At 39.3% G+C, this 18,168-nt stretch overlaps 1 long non-coding RNA gene across 1 annotated transcript; it reads left to right on the top strand.

Moving 5' to 3' along the window:
* The first annotated feature begins 13,741 nt into the window (after positions 1 to 13,741).
* Positions 13,742 to 17,643, top strand: LOC128513506 (uncharacterized). The gene is made up of 4 exons (XR_008356380.1): positions 13,742 to 13,995; positions 16,651 to 16,692; positions 16,889 to 16,981; positions 17,266 to 17,643. It is a non-coding gene; the product is annotated as an uncharacterized LOC128513506 (long non-coding RNA).
* Positions 17,644 to 18,168: the final 525 nt, after the last annotated feature.

The following is an 18,168-nucleotide window of genomic DNA, read 5'->3' as shown; positions in this document are numbered from 1 at the left end:
AAGCGATGGTTATTTTAGTCTTCAACTGTCCGGGTTCAGTAAGCCTGAGCCCACTCTAGCCTTGGATTCCTGGCTGACAGGAGTAAAACCTAATGTGGTCTTTGGCATTTGTGCTGTTGTCTTCTGCACCGAAGCGTTCTTAAAATGAATAATTCAAACATTCAGATTCTCGTTCTTGGAGGAGAAAGTTATTTCATAATTGAGCAAGTTACCCTTATATATACTTATTCTTTGCATTGTGGGAAGAAAACAATTAAAGTGATGTTCCGGCTTTGTGGTAGGTATACCGTAGCTATCAGGAGGTTGCTAACATCCAAAAGATATAACATTTTGATAAGGATAAGTCAGAGCTATTATTGTACCTGAATGATTATCTTTAACTACCTTTTATAATGAAAGTGACAAATAAAAATTAAGCTTAATTATTTTTATATCTTGTCTTTGCTTTATATGTTTTTCCCTGGAAATGAGTGATTGATAAATTTTGTGTACTCCACTCATTTGTTAATAGGGAAAGTACAAGGGCACATTTATAGTCTAACTAAATAAAAGGCCGTAAGCAACTAACAGTGTGCATGCCTTTTCTTTAAAGAATGAACTATTTCACATATAGAAATAAATTATGACTTTCTATTTGGTACATATTGCCTAGTATTTAATAGGCTTTGTTTAGGCCTAAAAACATAGGAAAACATACACCAATTAGCCATAACATTAAAAGCATTACCATTAAAATCACATAGGTTTTAGGTTCCCCTTGTATCACCGGGTCAGCTCTGGCCTCTTGGGGTGTGAGGTGTGCTGAGGTATCTGGCACCAGGATGTTGGCATCTGATCTTTTGGGTGCTGTGAGTTGCCGGGTGAGGCTCTGCGAGTTGGACTTGGTTGTCCGACCGGGATCTGGGGAATTTGAAGGGTAAGTCACTGGCCTTGCACTCTTTGCCTGCTAGACACAGTGTGCAGTTGGTTGTGGTGCACTGGGTGTTCTTGTGCCTTTCTATAATGGACAGCATTAACTTTTTTTAGAGACTTGTGCTGCATTGGCTTTTCTGTGGTATCAGACAAGAAGGGCTGGCCTTCGGTCCTGGTTTGCTGTCATCAGACTTCTTGTGTACTGTATAATTGGTGATCAGTGTTGTTCAGTTTCCTTTGCAGTGATGTCAATATTAGGTTTGTTTGGTGTAAATTTAGAAAAACTGAGTACTTAAAACACATACACACATACTGTACAGAGAAAGTTGCAAATTAGGTTTGCCAGATCACTGGGGTTGTCATGCATTTGATGACTTCTGTTCTCCATAGAGAACTGAGACCCCCCCCAAAAAAAAGACTAATATACTATTTATATTTTGACTCCTACCATAGTTCTAATCTTGTCTACCCCTATTTCGTCTATTTTGCACTTGATGAGACAGGTCACATTCCGCTGCTCTGTGTATGGTGTGCTTTGTTACCCAGAGACTTTGCATTCATATATTCTGCAGCTTTTTGATGCCTGTACAGACTAAATCTCTCCTGGCCCTGCTATCACTCTAATACACAAAAGAACAACACACAATGCAAAGTTCACAAGCAGTCACTTAAACTGCTTTTCTGTGTACTGCCTGCTAAGCCTCCGGATTCCACAGCTATAACTTCCTAGAAACAGAGAAGTAAACACAGTTTAATGGCCACACTTTTTTTCCCTCCCAGACACATTTTTTCTGTCTTCCATGTTCCTTATTTTACCTTTTTGGTGCCAGGCGAAGATTGCGAGACATCCTGGTAAGAGAATTAAAATTCCTTACTTACACTGTTGTTGGCTGTTTATGGGCCTGGGTAATTGGCTTTAGCACGGCAGTACACAAATATAGATTTAAAAGGTTTTTTGGTAATTACAAGCTATTGTTCTTCTTAGAAAGAATTTAGTAGCCTACGAACATCTTCAAAAACTTCATAAGTTAGTAGGCCTTTAAGTGTACATTGGTGAATATAAGCATAAGCTTTATTTTTTTACCAATCCAAATTAGAAGACAAAGTCGTAGTCAATCAATCAGGCAAACAGGGCAGTGTGTAGGATAAACAGATTAAAAATTAGAAGTAGACAGATAAGCCCATCAAGAATAGCACCAGAGAAAGCAAAACTGCAAAACTTAATAAAGACGGTAGAGAGGGAATAGGTTTAAACAGGAAACATGTATCACATAAGCAGGTGAGTAGGAGTGATATAATATCCAGCTTGGATTAGATTGTGGAGATCCTGAATTAGCTGAATTAGCAGTTTTGTTTAAGTCAAGGCAGCACAGGGGTGTAGCGGTTAGCAATGTCGCCTTCAGGGTCGAGGCTTCCATTCCTGCGTCTTTCCTCCCACAATCAAAAGACGTGCGGATTAGGCTACCTGCTGTTCCCAAATTGCCCGTAGTGTGTAAATGAGTGCATGTGTGTGTGACATGCGATGGATTGGCACCCTGTCCCAGGTGTACCCTGATTCATGCCTTAAGTATTCTAGGATAGGCTCCAGGCCACCGCAAGCCTGTATACAGGATAAATAACTAAAAGATGAGTGAGTGAGTGTTCGAGTCAAACCAGGACTTCAGATGAGATTGCTCATAATTAAAAAATTTTATCTTAAATTGACATTTACAAGAATGATTAGCATAGTATGGTGATGAGACCTTAGCTGCAGCAAAATATTTGAATGGGTAAATAATTTTAAAGAAAGGTGTACGTCCATGAATGACGATCCTGGCCAATGTGGCTCTGATCCCACCGCAATCGTTCCCTTTCAAAGGCTACACTCGATGCTGCGTGAAAACGCTATGGGAACATCTTTTTGTGTTCCCGGTTGTGAAGCATGTGTGTGTCAAACACGCCAAATTTTGGCATATATAACCTCGGTCAGGTGACATCATCTGATGAAGCGCACCTGCAGGTTATAAATAGCAGTGAACCGGAAACATTCCTCAGATCTTTTAGTCTTCAAAGTACCGAATATTGTGTTTGCGTGTGATGTGTGCAAGCAAATTAAAAAATATTAACTCACCGATATGGTGAAGTTTGTTAGGAGATCCATGCCTCCGCCCCTTGGAGCGGGATTTCCACACCGTTGTTTCGGCGCATTCCTGGGTTAAACTGTGCAATCTGGCAGACGTGCAGGAGACGGGAATTCCTCTTTCTCTCGCGTCCTCGCCGGATCAGAAAGTTTTCCGTCCACTTCTCAAGCGCGCTCCGGCGCTTCTTGTGAATGGATAGGAAAGACTTACTCTCGCTTCCGCAGGTAAGTAACGCATGCGATCGAGCAATCGCGTTTCGTATTTGGCCCGGAAGTGTGATTTCCCCGAACGCTCGAAAAAAATTAAAAATAAAAAATACGACAGATTGCTGTCAGGTGGCCGGGGGGAGGAGCCTCGGACAAATGGCGCTCTCTCTCTCCCTTTTTTCTTGGCAACCTTAATAACGAGTTAACCCTTTCATGGAATAGCCTTATTCATCCCATGTTTTCATGCCATCATCTTCGAATTATTCGAATGTTGTTGATGCGAAGGCGTGGTTATATGATGATGTCCCAGTTAGAAGAGACGCTTGGGCTATCTCTCTCCTGGGACATCATCCTCCCTGAAAAGAAGCATACACTCCTCACCAAGCCGTGTAGACTGACATCTTCCCTGGTGGGGAAGAGCTTCAGGCACCTAATCAGGCTGGTGCTCTACTGCACACCATAGCGGTTTTGCAGGCTTACCAGGCTGACCTGCTAAAAGACTTGAGCACTGGTGGGCTCTACAACGACGTTCCTGGAATTACACTAAGCCACAGACCTGTCTCTCCGTGCAACAAAGCAGACGGTCCATGCTATCGGCTGTTTATGGCTGCGATAGTGTTCCGCAGAGTTACCTGTGGCTAAATCTCACTGGAGAATCAAGGATAAGGATTATGCATTCCTCCTTGATGCCCCATCTCGCCCTCTGGCCTGTTTGGCGACGCTGTTAACGTCGCCACTAGGTTCGGGAGGCGAAAGTCCTTCCCCGCCATGCTCAAGGGTCGGGACTGTCGGCCACCCAGCCCCGACCGGGTCTGACTCTCGCGAGGCGCTAAGCGCAGGAATAGAGCGTCATGAGCCGGGCACCCCCTCGTTAGACTGGGGCGTGGCACCACACTTTGCAATCAGCTTTGAAGAAGTCGGACCTACGTACTGTCTCCATCACAAAGAAGAACTCCTGAGGTCGTCCAGGACCATGGGGGTGGCTCCCCCCGGGGAGGGGCACGTAGAATTCCAGGAGTTCGGTGTTCCTGCTCCGCCACCACTGGTGTTTCAGACAACACTGGTCTCCAAGAAATGTTAGTTTTTCGGGGTTTTTTTTCTTGCCATGTTCAGGATGTCGAACAGCTAATATGCGTGAAAGCGTGAAAACTACTGCCAAGTATAACTACTGCCAAGTATATCTCCTCCTATATCTCCTATCCTCAGGGTACTGAGCACTGTAGTGAGAGCTACAGGATCCAGTTCTCACATTACCTTCCGCGTTTCAACGGCATGGTCTCCACTTTCATCAAACCAGTACGGGTGCATCTGCTGACTCTGGAGTTACAAGACGTTCCTGGGAATAGGGGCCATAGAACCCCCTTCTATGTTCTATGTTCCCCTACCAGGCAGAGAGTCAGGCTTCTACAGTCGTTTTTTTCTTGGTTCCCAAAAGGAACGGGGGGGCTGCGTCCAATTTTGGATCTTCGCGGGCTGAACCACTATCCAAAATAAGACAGGTTCAAAATGTTGACTGTCAAAGTGATTGCTCTCAATCCAACCAAGGGATTGGTTGTGACAATCGATCTGAAGGACGCATATATTTCACCCCGGTTTTTGACTTTGGGGCCCTCTTCTCGCGTGGCACATTAATTGCCCCGAATGATGGCATTATTTTGCCCTAAAACACCTCCTCCAGCAGTTGAGGCTACCATGTCCTAGTGCGGGCGGACAACAATATGGTAGTCTCGTATATAATTTCCAGGGCGGACTGTGCTTGCGCCGCTTGAATAGCTAGCGTACCAGGTTCCCCTTGGGGGCACAGGACAAGTTCCTGTCTCGCAGGGCGATGTACATTATAGCTAAAAGCCAGGGGATTACTCAAGGGCCAATCCCCAGAGGCAAATATGGGTTAAGCGCCAGGTGGCTTCATACCCTTTCTATGTGGTTCAGACCCCGGTTTCTGACTTTGGGTCCCACTCTACGTGCGTCCTTTTGTCGTCGCAGATGCTAACGACAGATGCTTCCCTCATGGGCTGGGGTGCGGTCTTAGATGGCCGTCCAGCCCAAGGGAGCTGGAGAGGCCATCTTCTCGCGTGGCACATCAATTGCCCCGAACTGATGGCTTTATTTTGGCCCTGAAACACCTCCTTCAGCAGTTGAGAGGCTACCATGCCCTAGTGCGAGTGGACGACTCGTACATAGTCTCATACATAATCGCCGGGGCAAACTATGCTCGCGCCGCTTGAATGAGCTAGCACATCAGTTCTGCTTTGGGCACAGGGCGAGTCCCTGTCCCTCAGGGCAATGTACATTTTGGCCCATGATCGCCAGAGCGCACTGTGCTGCGCCGCTTCAATAAGCTAGCGCACCAGTTTCTGCTTTGGGCACAGGACGAGTTTCTGTCCCTCAAGGCGATTTACACTTCAGGGCATATGGAGTTGGGAGCCCTGGTACCTTTAACGCACTAGAAACATGTATGCCCTCAAGGAGAGGGTATTTGAAAGTGGTGCATGGCGAAACATGTAGACCCAGTCCACTGCCGAATTGTTTCAGTGCTGGTGTTCTGCAAGAAGGTACTCGGGCTTATGCCCTAGTACCCTCGGAATGTACGTAGCCGCTATTTCGGCTTGTCATGTTCTGACGGATGGGGACTGGCTGACACCCCTCCCAAACCACTAGAGTCAGCGCCTGTCTGGCTTCTGACCCTCAAGATGGTTTTTCTTATAATCACTTCTGGAGATCTGCAGGCTTCCCTTCCTGCCTAGACTTTGCCAATGGGCTAGTCAGAGCTATTCAGCATCCTCACCCGAACTATTTTCATTCTTGACCATGCACCCAGTTTCCTCGAAGCCTTCTGTCCTCCGCCTTTTACAGCTCCGGAGCAGGATAGGTTTCACCTACTATTTTCAGTACGCACTCTTCAGATTTACGTCCACCGCACTAGCTAGTGGCGTAAGTCAGATGCTATTGCCCTAGCCTACGGGGCGCATGGTCTCACTTCGCCTCGAGAAATCAGGGCTCATCCAACCAGGGGGATTGCCTCATCTATTGCGCTGGCAAGAGGGTTTCCCCTGCAGCAAGTGTGTCATGCGGCAGGTTGGTCCTTTTCGCACACATTTGTGAGATTCTATAGTCTGGATGTTAATGCTAATCCGGGCTCACAGGTCCTCGAGTCAGCCTCCCAGAGATTGTTCTAAGACCTCCTCGGCCTTTGTGCGCACACACTTCACAACTTTGGGGTCCAGACAATTGCAGTGCAGCGGCGTTAATATTCTTGTTCCCATATCGTGTTTACGCAGCATTGAGTGTAGCCTTTGAAAGGGAACGTCTCGGGTTACTTTGCTGTAACCCTGTTCCCTGAAAAGGCGGGAACGAGATGCTGCACTCCAATGCCGCACGGCCTGCGTGACTGGACGTCATTTTCAGACAAAATTGATCTGAGGAATGTTTCCAGTTCACTCCTATTTATAACCTGCAGGTGCGCTTCATCAGATGACGTCACCTGACCAAGGTTATATATGCCAAAATTTGGCGTGTTTGACACATACATGCTTCACAACCGGCAACACAAAAAGATGTTCCCATAGCGTTTTCACGCAGCATCTCGTTCCCGCCTTTTCAGGGAACAGGGTTACAGCAAAGTAACCCGAGACGTTTTATTTAAACATTCAGCTGGTGGATTCAGCCTGATTGAAGGATAATTTGTCACAAATTTGCATTTGTCCATACAATCAAACTGTACACACACTTTCACATTACAGGAACTCAGCTGGGAGTTATTGTCATATGCCATGTACAGCCCTGACCTCATTCCAAGCCATTTTCGCAAGTTTGGGACAGAAATTCTTGGGAGGCAGCATTTTGGGTTGTGAAATAGGCAGTCCGATCATCACCCCGAATACTAAGATACTTTTTACCTTGAAGGTATCAACGAATTAGTGTATATATATATATATATATATATATATATATATAGTGTATAGTGTATATATATATATATAAAACGAACAACGTTTTACGAGTTCGTTGATATATATATATACAGTGGTGTGAAAAACTATCTGATTTTTTGTTCCTGATTTTTTTATTCTTTTGCATGTTTGTCACACTTAAATGTTTCTGCTCATCAAAAACCGTTAACTATTAGTCAAAGATAACATAATTGAACACAAAATGCAGTTTTTAAATGAAGGTTTACGTTATTAAGGGAGAAAAAAATACTAAAAATCTACATGGCCCTGTGTGAAAAAGTGATTGCCCCCCTTGTTAAAAAATAACTTAACTGTGGTTTATCACACCTAAGTTCAATTTCTGTAGTCACCCCTAGGCCTGATAACTGCCACACCTGTTTCAATCAAGAAATCACTTAAATAGGAGCTACCTGACACAGAGAAGTAGACCAAAAGCACCTCAAAAGCTAGACATTATGCCAAGATCCAAAGAAATTCGGGAACAAATAAGAACAAAAGTAATTGAGATTTATCAGTCTGGTAAAGGTTATAAAGCCATTTCTAAAGCTTTGGGACTCCAGCGAACCACAGTGAGAGCCATTATCCACAAATGGCAAAAACATGGAACAGTGGTGAACCTTCCCAGGAGTGGACGGCCGATTAAAAGTACCCCAAGAGCGCAGAGACAACTCATCCGAGAGGCCACAAAAGACCCCAGGACAACATCTAAAGAACTGCAGGCCTCACTTGCCTCAATTAAGGTCAGTGTTCACGACTCCACCATAAGAAAGAGACTGAGCAAAAACGGCCTGCATGGCAGATTTCTAAGGCGCAAACCACTTTTAAGCAAAAAGAACATTAAGGCTCGTCTCAATTTTGCTAAAAAACATCTCAATGATTGCCAAGACTTTTGGGAAAATACCTTGTGGACGGACGAGACAAAAGTTGAACTTTTTGGAAGGTGCGTGTCCCGTTACATCTGGCGTAAAAGTATACAGCATTTCAGAAAAAGAACATCATACCAACAGTAAAATATGGTGGTGGTAGTGTGATGGTCTGGGGTTGTTGTGCTGCTTCAGGACCTGGAAGGCTTGCTGTGATAGATGGAACCATGAATTCTACTGTCTACCAAAAAATCCTGAAGGAAAATGTCCGGCCATCTGTTCGTCAACTCAAGCTGAAGCGATCTTGGGTGCTGCAGCAGGACAATGACCCAAAACACACCAGCAAATCCACCTCTGAATGGCTGAAGAAAAACAAAATGAAGACTTTGGAGTGGCCTAGTCAAAGTCCTGACCTGAATCCTATTGAGATGTTGTGGCATGACCTTAAAAAGGCGGTTCATGCTAGAAAACCCTCAAATAAAGCTGAATTACAACAATTCTGCGAAGATAAGTGGGCCAAAATTCCTCCAGAGCGCTGTAAAAGACTCGTTGCAAGTTATCGCAAACGCTTGATTGCAGTTATTGCTGCTAAGGGTGGCCCAACCAGTTATTAGGTTCAGGGGGCAATTACTTTTTCACAAAGGGCCATGTAGGTTTGGATTTTTTTTCTCCCTAAATGATAAAAAACATCATATAAAAACTGCATTTTGTGTTTACTTGTGTTATCTTTGACTAATAGTTAAATGTGTTTGATGATCAGAAACATTTAAGTGTGACAAACATGCAAAAGAATAAGAAATCAGGAAGAGGGCAAATAGTTTTTCAGACCACTGTGTGTGTGTATGTATATATGTGTATATTATATACAGATATATATATATATATATATATATATATATATATATATACATACATACATACATACATATTACATACATACATATTACATACATACATATTACATACATACATACATATTACATACATACATACATATTACATACATACTTACATACATACATACATCTTACATACATACACTGTATACGAACACACTATACACACACACACTATAATTAAGCAAGCAATTCAATGAGAAATTACATGAATTGTTTGATATTGATTTTGTTTAGTTTGTTTATGTTATCAAATAATGCCACAATCTCGTTAATTCTGAAAGGACAATGTTTGTGTATGACTGTATCCAATGATACAGATGTTCCTCACAGCAGGAATTGGAATCTATCAGCAAGAGAGAGAGAGAGAGAGAGAGAGAAAGAGAGAAAATAGAGATAAATTTGGCGAGTTGATGAGCTGACTAGCCAGACTGGACGGGGGCAAAAGATAAACATTTCTACCCCGAGAGCACAGCTTTCTCTGTGAAAAATCAAAAAATTCCTGGTCTAGGCTACATGGAGATGTTTATCTTCTATAAACAAGGTTGTTCCAAGGTAGTTTATAAATAAACACACAAAAAGATTGATTACATACTGAGTTAAAGGTTAAATGTCCCAACTTGCATACTTTTTGAATTATTATTCAATAAGATCTCTGTTAATTAATTAATACCTAACTTTAAATGTAATATGTTCACATGACTAGGTCTAAGTGATACAGATCATATGTCGCTTTCTCTCTCTCTTTCTCTCTCTTTCTCAGGCAGAGTGTGAAGTGTAAGACGCGACAGCTGGCTCTGGTGGCAGCCAGACTACATCAACATCAGACGTTAGCATCACAGGAAGTGGCAGCTGTGTGTGTTTATGAACTTGTCTGTCTCCCTGCATGACATCTTTCCTTTCTATGTACCTGTCACCCTTACACACAACAAAAAGTCACTTTTGTTTTCTTTCATTTATTTTCAGAAATGAAAAGGTCAACTTTATTATTTTTATTCTGAAACCACATGTTTTATTTGGAGAATACATGACTAATCTCCGATTTCCATGACAGCAGAGTCAGACTGCATTGAATAACATACTTATTGCTAAAGACTTGCCATCAAAACATAATGGAGTGGATGATGTCACAAAAATTCGTCCATACGTACTAGTAAAATAAAAAAATAAAATAAAATCATGTTACAGTATTCATTATCTTGTTATATATTCATCATTTTTATTCATACACATTCGCATTTCCTACAAATTTCCATAATTGTTTTAATTGTGTAAAGCTGCTTTGTGTTAATAACAATTGTTAAAAGTGCTATACAAATCAAATTTCATTAAATTGAATATATATTCTTTCTCAATGTACAGATCAAATGCTGAGCACTGTACGTGTGGCAAAATATGTTTTCAATTATATACCAATAAACCTGTAATATCTTGCTCACCCAAGGCTCACCCATGCTCATCGGGACCAAAGGCCAACCCATCTGGTCTGATACCACAGAAAACCCAATGGAGCACTGAAAAAAGACAGTTCGTGTCAGGACAGAAATGCACCAGAACACCCATGCGCCTGCCACACATGGAACCCAGTACGCAGAGAGCCCAAGGCCACTTACACAGCCTCTAAACTCCCCAGATCCCAATCTGATCAAGCACACATGGCATGCACCAGACAAACAATTCTGATCCATGGAGTCTCCACCTCACAACTCAAAGCACTCTAAGGATCTGCTGCCAATATCCTGGTGCCAGATACCACAAGAACACACCACAAGACCACACCTCAAGATACACTGCAGAGACATGCCCTAAGGATATAGAGCTGCCCTAGTGCCACAAAATCAACAGTGTGTTTGCAAACAGTGACATGGTCATAAAAAGTTACATTTGTATCTTATGTGTCCACACTTATATTTGCTTTTTTTCTTCTCCATGTTTACTGTAAATGTGGTAAGAAAGACGCAAATGCATTTTTAAATCGATAGATATTTTTATGGATAAGCATTTCGAGCTTTATCCATGTGCCTTTATCTTTCTGAAACTTTTCATCCAGCAGGTGTATAGATGGGCATTGCATTTCAGGGGAATGGCATCGGGGTGGACGGTTGAGCACACATTGACAAATTCTAAGCTGTTTCGACTTTTGCGCTTATTTGGCTCATGGGACAACACAACCATTTTTCCCACCTATTCACACAAATCAATGTCTTAATTTCTTTATTGAATCTTTCCATTTGACCATTGGCTTGTGGATGATAACCAGGGCCAACAGACATTTAGGTCTTTTCCATGTGACCCGTACCAGACACTACATCCTCATACAGTACATTATTGAAAGTAGTTTAGCAGTTTCAAAGGCTTGTGTGTCATTGAGAGTTTTAAGTCTAAGCGGTTTAAAAAAAAAAAAAACTGTCAACAATAACTAAAATAGTTCTCATGCCCTGGGAAAAGAAAAAAGTATGAGACATTTTAAAACTGGGAGTGGGTAGCATTCTGGGTGCTCTGAATAAATGCTTATAATACAGAAGATGGAGGGATGGGGGAAATCTAAGAGACCACACTATAATTTTGTATTCAAACGAGGGGATTGTTGGTTTATTGGTCTGCAGGCATGGCAGTACCAAAATGATGGGGTGGTTAGGAGATTCGTTGATAAGGAGTGCAAAGCACAGTTTTAAGTGCATACAGAGATGGTCTGATGGATGATGACTCCTGGTTTTTCATCTAGAACTTATTGGATTTACAAGGACTGTAGGGTAGACTGTGTTATGATCTATGAAATTAATATCTGTAAGTATTAATGAGCATTGAAATGAAATAAAAAAATAAAAAAACATAGTGAACCACAAAAGAAATATAATTTGGGGTAAAGACAATGTGCAAGGAAACTACTGTACTCACTAGTTTACTTTATCTCCAGCTGTCTTATAAAAAAAATCTTTCTTGAAAATTATTGTATTAAATCATGCACAGGACAATAATATTATTTTGATATTTAGATGTAGTCAATTGCTGATTTCACTGGCATATTAGTGAGCCATGTCTTTCCTATTGGTTTTGACTAAGTCTCTCTCTCTCTCTCTTTCTGTCTCTCTCGCTCTCTCTTTGTAAAAAAGAGAGCAAGAAAAAGAGAGAGTAAGTCTTTGCCATTTCTGCATTATAGGTGGTGGAACACTAATTGCATAGTACATGCTGCTTGGTTCCTAGAGACTTGTGGTATTGTACAATTTGGTCACTTGATTGCCTGTTGTTTTCGGTGCAAGACAAGTTTACCCTCATTGCACTCTGCTGTGGGTTACTGTATGAGGATGCTAATTAGTTACTCCCTATATGATCATTTGACTCCATCGCAAAGGTCCTGGATGAGAAGGAATGAATGAAAGGACAAGTGGCTGAAGAGAACAGAGCTAGAGAATAGAGAGTGTTCCTTAAAAGAATGCTTTTGCTCACACATTCTTGCTCTTTTTTTGTCTTTACTCTTATTTTTGTCAGCCAGGACATTCTTAATTTTCATTAAAAAATAAGTGAATAAATAAAATTTATTTACAATTATTCATTTATTTATTTTTGCAAAATACAGTTAATTTCAGAAACCGCTGATCTCCCAGGTCCAGTCCCGTAACTCAGTCAAATGCCATTTATGAAATCAGTCTATCATTGAAATTGTCTATTATGAAATATTCCAGTGTTGATCTGAATGCACACTTTTTAGCCAAAACATTAAACGCACAAGCCTGATATTATGGTCCCCGTTTGTGCTGCCATAACACCTCTAATGCATCTAGGCATGGACTCCACATGACCTCTGAAGGTGTGCTGTGGTATCTGGCACCATGACTTTAGCAGCAGAAGTCTTGTAAGTTACAAAGAGGTTGCAAATGATAGATCGGATTGAGGTCTAGGGGAATTGGAGGGTAGGTCAATGCTTTGTACTCTGCTATATTCCTAAAGCTATTCCAGAATAATGTTTGCATATGGCAGGGGCATATTATCTTGCTGAAAGAGGCCCCTGGCATTAGAGAATATTATTACCATGAAGAGAGGACTTGGTTCACAACTACATTTGGTTTCATATGCACTTCATTCAGCCTTGGGTACACATAACTCTGTCATCGGTTCACCAGTTGTTCTTCCCCGGACCACTTTTGGTACACTGTAAAAAATGTCAGTAAATTTAACGGTAAAATACTGTATAAATGCTACAGAATAAAACCGTATTCCACAAAACATGCGATAACCGTAAAATTTACAGTTAAAAACCGTAATTAGTTTAACAGAGTAATACCTTACATTTAACAGTTAAAAACATATGAAAATACGGTTAATTGCAGTAAAATCAACAATATACTGTATTATCCCTTACAGAAAATACATGAATTTTACATGTTTTTACATGTGCAAAAATGTGTTTTTGGGACATCTTTTGTGTGAAACCCATGGGATCACATGTAAAACCCATGAGATAAACATGATGTTACTATTTTTGTTAAAAATTAAACCTGCTTGTGTTGATTTCAGTCAATGCTCTCTAAAAAACATCCTGGAGAAAAGCGTTTCAACATATTTTTGCCTCGAATTTCTGTAATCTGTACAAATTAGAAAAGAATTTAGTTGAAGAATACTTAGTTGTTATCATAAAATATTGTATTGTAAAGTTTTAAAGAACAGTAAACACAAAAAAAATTACAAGGCAGGTTGTGAACTTTACATAATATAATTACTTTCATATACTCAAAATAATCGTATTTGTTGACGTAAAGTGGTTTTTTTTTTCGATTTAGGGTAAAGTAATTTTGTAATTACGGTCAACTTGACCGTACAAATTCCTAATACGTTGTCTAATCACAAACCATTCATGTTAAGTCAACATTTCATACAGTACAGCAGGGGGCAGTAGCGAGACCCCAGCTGTCATGAACCGCTAATGAAACAGAAGAGTGAGACAATTCAAACTACACCTGCGCTGGAGTTAATTGACTCTCTGCCCGCGCGCGCGTTACCCTTTGCAGTTCTGTCCGTTTTAACAGAGGAGGTCAACACACGAAAAGGTAAGATATACGATTTTTTTTCGCCAGTACATATTTATATATATATATATAGTATTTAACTTTGACCTGCTTCTGTAGTTTTAGAGAGTGCTAGTGTTTAAGACTGAAGTAAGCTAACGGATTTAGCCACGTGTCACAGACGAGGCTGAAGTTAGCTCGTTATTCGCCTCGTTACTCACGGGAGTGTTCACGTTGGCGAACGCTGCGCAGTTTAATCAATAAAACGTTATTTTGGTAGCTTAAACCATTCTGGCCAAGCGAATATGTACTATACCATACCTAGCAGGTACCCAACTATATAGTAAAGGTGAAATTGTCCAAGCCCAGATTGATTTTACACTTTAAAAAGAGTGGAAATATTTGACTATTTAATTGTATTATTAAATCGACTTTTGAATTAAATATTCGTTTTATTTATTTTTTCATTTTTTTTTAAATGGTAGTGATTTTAATGTCAAACTTTAGAACAGAGTTTTCCAGTGTATCGAGCGCTCTGACTGATTAATGAATATGTATTAATTATTCAGCAATCACTATATTTTTACTATTTGCCTATCTCTTACTTGCTATATACACTCGCTTAATTAGAAGTAGGAGAGTATGCTACTATTCAAACTGAAAAATTTTAATTATTTTATACAGCACATTAATGATTGTAAAAATGTTGCACATAGCAATGATAACTAATAATAACATTCATTAAAAAATTACCCAAACAGGTATTAACAATACAGAGATGCACATCCAAAATGCAATGACAAACTATATGGGATTATCCTAAAAATTTTTTACAGTAAACTAATTTAATTTTCATTGTATCTCTTACATTTTCCAAAAACACCAGCATGTCCTTCATTTTGGAGAAGACAAATGAAAAATTCACTAGAATATCATCTTTTTCATCTTCTCCAACATTTTCTAGTGTCAAATTTACACAGGGCCGTCTCTGCTTCATCCTTGTTCATGTACAAGAGGTGAAGCAACATTTCCACCAGAAAAGCTGCTTATTTTCATTGCGCCACCTCTCAGCTTCCAAAATGCACTGATATACCAGGTAACTCTAAAATCTGAAAATATATTAATCTCAATACATATACAGTGATTAACACAGTGATTAGTTTACTGCTGATGTTGATGGCAAAAAAGAGAATAAAATAGCCTGTATTTTAGTTTGTTACAAAAACCTTAAACACTGTTCAGTCTATGGCACAGACTAATCACTGTGTTAATCACTGTATATGTATTGAGATCTCTTGTACATGAACAAGGATGAAACAGAGACGGCCCTGTGTAAATTTGACACTAGAAAATGTTGAAGATGAAAAAGAAGATACTCTAGTGAATTTTTTATTTGTCTTCTCCAAAATGAAGGACATGCTGGTGTTTTTGGAAAATGTAAGAGATACAATGAAAATTAAATTAGTTTACTGTAAAAAAAATTTAGGATAATCCCATATAGTTTGTCATTGCATTTTGAATGTGCATCTCTGTATTGTTAATACCTGTTTGGGTAATTTTTTTTAATGAATGTTATTATTAGTTATCATTGCTATGTGCAACATTTTTACAATCATTAATGTGCTGTATAAAATAATTAAAATTTATCAGTTTGAATAGTAGCATACTCTCCTACTTATAATTAAGCGAGTGTATATAGCAAGTAAGGGATAGGCAAATAGTAAAAATATAGTGAATGCTGAATAATTAATACATATCCATTAATCAGTCAGAGCGCTCGATACACTGGAAAATTCTGTTCTAGAGTTTAATTGACATTAAAATCACTACCATTAAAAAAAAAAAAAAAAAAACAATGAATAAAATTAAATAAAACGAATATTTAATTTAAAAGTTGATTTTAATAATACAATTAAATAGTCAAATATTTCCATCCTTTTTAAAGTGTAAAATCAATCTGGGCCAGGACAATTTCACCTTTACTATATAGTTGGGTACCTGCTAGATGTTGTATGGTTCATATTTGCCTGGCCCAGAGAGATTTAAGCTACTAAAATGGTCCTGGAAATCTGGCTTCTTATTCACACCATTGTGCATAATAGAATGACATATTTCCATTTAATTTTTAAAGTGTAAAATCAATCTGAGCTTGGACAATTTCACTTTTACTATATAGTTGGGTACCTGCTAAAATAACGTTTTATTGATTAAACTGCGCAGCTTTCGCCAACGTGAACACTCCCGTTAGTAACGAGGCGAATAAGGAGCTAACTTCAGCCGCAGAGTGAGACGCTGCACAATAAGAAGCCAAACGAATCGGAAGCTGCGAATAAGGAGCTAACTTCAGCCTCGTGTCACAGGTCCACTGCATATATTTCCATTATTTGGCAAAAAGTATATAATTATATATAGTAATAATTGTTATCTTAACTTATATCTGTGGTTTGAACAAAACATTGTAATAAGATGCTTGATAAAAGGGCTGGTGGTATAATTACCAAATTTTAAGATACCATGAATTAAACATTAGCCTGTTTTTACATTTTTTTTTTTTTTACAAATGCAAAAATAATGGTGTACAATATGAAAATGGTCTTGCAATAAAGTATATTTTTGTGTATAGTGGGCAAATTTTTATACTTGATGTTAACCTAATTAAAATATTAATGTCTTTATAAATTTTTTTTTTCTTTGCAGTTTTTCTGGTCCTTAATAAAAGGTGTGCTTTACTCGCAACAGGTAAGATCTACGTCTACTAATGGAAATCCTGTTTCTCACATGACATTTCATTTGTTAGTTCTGAGTAGCTTGTTACTTTTTTAGTTTTATTTACGACATTAGACATGTGCCTAATTTTATAGTGAAATGTAACTCACTCAATAGGATTGTATTAAGTATATTGAGTTTTTTTTTTTTTTTCTTTGTTTTTTTTAAGAATGCAACTGTTGAGAAGAAGAGGGAGTGCCTCATCAAGGCACTTTGTGTCTACTTAAATGAAGAACCGGACAGTCTCTTCAAAGAATATCTGGTAGGTAATGCTAATGATTACTGCAGAAGTAATGGTATCATTGGGCTCTTCAGAATATCACAATATCCATTTAGTCTTCTTAAATTATAAGTTAAAGCTGCTATTAGATGGCATCAGATCACAGGTGTACTTGAGAAAAGAATGTGAGAAATCAGTGTGGACCAAATGTTAGTGATTTAAAGACTAGAAAAACAACTACCGGGAAAAATGCAATGCAAACAGGCTCTTTGGAATTCTGTATTAGTCTAGTGATTTTTCATTTTTGCTTTTTTGTGTATCAATAGGATACAGATGGCTGTGCTGCAGAGAGGATCTTGAACATGTTGTATTTGGCATCTACAGCATCAATGTTGGAGGTGATGCCACTACCTCTCCAGCTGATGTTGGAATTGTTATTGAGGGTGTTGAAGTGCTTCATGACTTGGGAGACATCGCTACTACATGTACGGTCTTAATGTCTCCCAGTTATTCTCAGGAACTGAAAATATTCTTTGAGGTACTGCAGAAGATCTTCCTCCAGCTGGATGCTACCAGACTTTCACCAAAAGTACAGATGCTTAAAAACAAACCAACATCAAGCACCTGAGTGTAAGATTCATACAGTGAGAACCTTTTTTTGTTTTCTATTTTTTTGTGAGTGACATGATTTTTTTCTTATGTAAAACATGTCCAGAATACTGTTTTAATGTTTTTTTTTTTTTTTTTTGTCAAACACACATTTTTTCCCCCTCTTTAAATGTGTTAAAGTTGGGGGAAAAACGTTAGAATATGTTGCATTTTGTGTGCAGTATGTCTTTTGTATTGTTGGACCATAATATTCTCAATTTCTTAATCGCACGTTGTGAACATATTTGCATGGCTTGTCATGTCAAAATACATGCTCGCTGCAGACATCTCGAAAAGGTTTAGGATAGGAGATGATCGGCTTTACAACACTGTAAAAAAAATCCCGTAGTTTTTACGGAAAAAAACTGGCAGCTGGGGTTACCAGAACAATTCCGTAAAATATACAGCAAAACAGTAATTGCTTTTACTGCATAACATGTACATTTTACAGTTTAAACCAGCATATAACACACTAGAGTTCTGTTATATTTACTGGTATAAACTGTAAAAAATACATGTTATGCAGTAAAAGCAATTACTGTTTTGCTGTATATTTTACGGAATTGTTCTGGTAACCCCAG

This window comes from Clarias gariepinus, chromosome 25, assembly GCF_024256425.1.
Source record: "Clarias gariepinus isolate MV-2021 ecotype Netherlands chromosome 25, CGAR_prim_01v2, whole genome shotgun sequence".
Lineage (NCBI taxonomy): Eukaryota > Metazoa > Chordata > Actinopteri > Siluriformes > Clariidae > Clarias > Clarias gariepinus.
This window is presented reverse-complemented; position numbering and strand designations above follow the sequence as displayed.